The 4164-nt window shown below is 36.6% G+C and overlaps 1 non-coding gene across 1 annotated transcript; it reads right to left on the bottom strand.

Annotated features, from left to right (window-relative positions):
* Positions 1-3212: 3212 nt before the first annotated feature.
* LOC148293238 (U6 spliceosomal RNA) lies at positions 3213-3315 on the bottom strand. Its single transcript, XR_015825916.1, has one exon. It is a non-coding gene; the product is annotated as a U6 spliceosomal RNA (small nuclear RNA).
* Between the last annotated feature and the right edge of the window lie 849 nt (positions 3316-4164).

Below are 4164 nucleotides of genomic sequence, written 5' to 3'. Positions count from 1 at the left end.
AAGATATAATAAATAATAATAAATTTTTAAAAAACAAAACAAAACTACTAAAAGTACGAGAAATCAATCCAATGAGACAAATCAGACAACTCTTTCTCATTTTCACCAATTGCCACAATGATTTTTAGTTAATGAGTTCATGACAGGACAACTTTAGACTCAGCAAATGTTTTGATCTGAATTATGCATCCAAAATCATCAAAACCCTACCCAAGTATGTCAAATTCCAAAACCAAAAACTGCCCGTATCCTCTGGAAAATAAGATCCCGCCATCCTCTTTCTGTATTCTCAACCACAGTCGCATTCCAATATCTATATTACCAAAGGCACCAAATCATAGCAATCAACAATGCATATAAGAAAACAATAAAACTCACAGAATCCCAATCAATGAAACTATAAACTAAGAAGAAACCATTAATTAAAAGTTCAAATCAAAACTAACCTGTCTTCCTCGGGAATATCCGAATGTGTTAGCTTGACAACACTGAGCCAGGTTCAGGCTCTTGATCGGTTCATAATTGTATATCATTTTGTACCCTTCTAGCTTATGATTTGGTTATGTTTTTGAGTTAAACTTGTGCTTTTAATCCTTTTTGTGTTTATCTTTCAGTTAATTGACATTTAGGTAACAATGATGACTTTGGATAGGAAATGATGCAATCCATGCATGTTATGGGCTGATTGGCATATGAGGAATAAGGGCTTAAAGACAAACACATTTTGGCTACAACTCCTTTCCAGCCCAATTTCGTAGGTCAGCTTCTTGGCCTTGGATCAGCATGCTATGGGGCTTGGATGAGGTGAAGATCTTCATGAAACTTGTTCCAATGGGTGTCTAGTACAATATATCCAAATTTCAGCCCAATTGGACATTTGTGGAGTGCTCAGCCCGCCCAACACTCAACCTTGCTCAGCAGGATTTGCAGCTGCCAGCTTGGAGCCTTGTCTCCTCCTTTTAGCCATGTGCCTCACCCCAGCTATAACTGACTTTGCACCCAGCATAATGAGTGAAGTGGGGAGGCATTCCAGCTATGAAATTCTAAAGGAGCAAGTTGGTACATGCTGGAGCTATTATAGAGAAAGCATGTGCATGCATGTAAAGCAAAAAAATGAAATGAAGTCAATTCCAGTCTCTGTTCGGCAGCCAACTTGCAAGGCCCAAAACGCACACTTCTACTGCTCCGATGGGAATACTTTCTTCATAGAAGTTGTTCCAATGGGTGTCTAGTATAACATATCCAAATTTGAGCCCCATTGGATATGTTTTGAAACCTCTGGCCTTCCTACACCAAGACTGGTTCAGAAAACTCGTTTTTCAGCAACCAAAAGGCAACCACATGGGTTGGCAGCAAAAGGCAATCACATGGGTTGGCAGCAAAGGGCAGCCACATCTGATCACCTTTGAACCCATGTGAAGAAGCTTGAGGTGCAGCAAAAGAAGTATGGGATGAGATTGATTCCAACCACACTAACATAGACAAGATGAGGTGGGAGTTATGGGTTGTATTAAAGAAGGAATGGTTGTGTTGAAGTTCATCATGATGTTCCTCCCTCTTAGCCCTATAAATAGAGAAGCCTTCAAGCTTCAAAACACACCCCAAGGGGGGGAGCTCTCAAACACTTCTCTAGAGCTCCCTTCCCTTCTCTCCCTCAAATTCTCTTAGTTTCCTTTCTAGTTTTCAATTGTTGTAATGAAATATTTGTGTTGAAATTCTCCTTAAGTTTTTCTTAGTTCCACTTTACTTTTCATTGTTATGTAAATTCTTTTCTTTAGTTTCAAGTTTAATTAGTTTCCAAGTTTCAATTATGGTTTTTGTTCTTATTCATTATGCTTATAAGTTAATATGCTAGTTTGAATGATTGATCACCATTTAGGCTTGCATGTTAGCTATCTTGGTTTGAATTAAGAGTAGACACCATGCTTTAATTCAAATTGAACTATGAATAGGAAGAGTATGTATGGACATTCGACAACAGGGATTAGATACATGCTTGGTTGTTTAAATTGTTCTTCTATGCTTAATGGGTTCCTAATGCTTAGTTTTAGGTTAGACAACAAATGATCAAATTAGGGAATTAGGAACACAAGGTTATGACCAAACACCATGGCTTAATCATACTTTAGCTAGAATCAATCCATTAATCTAAATTGAACTTGGGAACTTATCTACTTGAGTTATTTTCTTTTCTTTCTTTCTTGTTTTATTTATTTTCTTTCTTGTTATTCTGTTTTGTGTAGGAAAACTGAATTGGATTATTCAATCACCAATCCCTGTGGAATCGACCTCGCACTTACATATCTTATACTACCAAACGGCTCGTGCACTTGCGAGTATCACAACTTGAGGATGCAGCTGAATCCATTTTGATGCAGCTGAATCGAAGCAACAGCTCTTCGAGTAAAAATTCAAACGAAACACACTCAGTCCACAAATCACAAAACCAATTAAAATCAACCAAAAATACGTTCAACCAAAAGCAAAACTTCACTTACCGTTAATCAATCCCATCAAGCGAGCTCCCAAATCTCCACTTTTGCACAATCAAACTCCCATTCTGCAACTCCAAATTGGTAATCGTCACCGACCCAACAAAAATAGTATACTAATCTGCCCTCCAACCTCCTCGCTTATCTAAGCATTGCTCTGACTAAAACCCTTCCATCCATGATTTAAGAATTTCTCAAACAACCAAGATTGAAACTTCTAAACTAACACTTAACTAGAAGAGACATGTCTTGGGTTTATTCATCCTATGTTGTGAACATTGACTCGACTAAATAAAAAAAGTGGAGCAGGTCCTCACAAGTGTAAGGGATTATCAGAGAATCATTTGAAATGCATGCTCAAAACAATTTTACAAGGGTCATAGTAACAGAGTCATTTTATCAAACAGCTAGTAGGCGAGCTTTTTTTACATGGGTTAAATTGTAAACACAAGATCCCATACTAAAAAATCAGTCACTGAACCATCAAATATTGGACATATATGCTTTTAAATTAAAAAAGTAGATTGAATTGAAACTGTTACTCATACCTGGAAGATCAAAGACTAAGCCACCGAACCATCGAAGACTTCAAATGCAAAATGCTCAAAGCTTCTCAAGCCTCTGCAACTGCATTGAACTACGCCTTTGGCCCTAGAGATTGTGGTAAACAGCATGGAGAGAGCAAAAAAACCATTCGAAATTTGGCGGAAAAAGGGCAAAAAAAATTTGGACCATTTCTCAATTTATGCGTGTCATCCTTGCGCAGGGGCCATGCTAATCTTCTCTGTATCGTTCCAATTTTATCGGATGTCCCCGAAGGGACAAGCTTAAGTCTTAAGCGAAAGTATATAAAGAACTCGTCAAATACACAATCCTTCGATGTGGGACAAAGCCTCCTCGGTTTTAATAGTAAATTGTTCGTTTTTTTTTCTTTCTTCCAAGTTGGTAATGATGTAATCTATCAATAATAAAGTAGAAATTGTATTTCCATTAAAATACCACAGTAATCAGACATCAAGCAAGGTCCATAATTAACAAGCCAATTAACTTATTAGGTAATCATCCATCCATCCCCTACGAAAAGGACCAAAACTGTAGCAGACAAATCTAAATTCAGCCTCTTTATATTATTATCAGTACATGCAGCCATTCATTTCTAAGGATTTATCATTTATATTGGATGCTATAGTCTCATACATCGGTCCAGCTTAACTTTTATTCAATTTTATTTAAATTCAATTACATTTATTGATTGTTTTAGGACGTAGTCATACTAGTTAATTTCTTTGATTTTATGTGTTTTTGAGGACATTTCCTATTGAAAGGGCGATAGCATATTAAACTCACACACACTACACGGATGTTTGGACTTGAATGGGAGCATTTGCTCCAAATCACTACACCAGTGAGTCTTTTGATTTTATGTTTTAATATCAAATTTGAAGCTAAAGGTTGTATTGTAGATAATCAACTATGTCAATAAATGGAATCAATGCTTGAGAATTTCTTCTCATATATCTCATTCATATCTTAATTCCAAAATACTAAATATGTGTCGGTGGTAACGTTATATGAGCAGCTTAAATTCCTCCTGGGAGTTTGAGTAAATGAAACTCCACCTTTTAAAGAGGTGATCGGAGAGACTCATATTGCTTCTTTTTCAAGTTCAATT

Source organism: Prunus avium, chromosome 7 (genome assembly GCF_965620075.1).
Source record: "Prunus avium chromosome 7, drPruAviu1.hap1.1, whole genome shotgun sequence".
NCBI classification, from domain to species: domain Eukaryota; kingdom Viridiplantae; phylum Streptophyta; class Magnoliopsida; order Rosales; family Rosaceae; genus Prunus; species Prunus avium.
The sequence above is the reverse complement of the archived record's forward strand: the minus strand, read 5'-3'. Positions and strand labels throughout refer to the sequence as shown.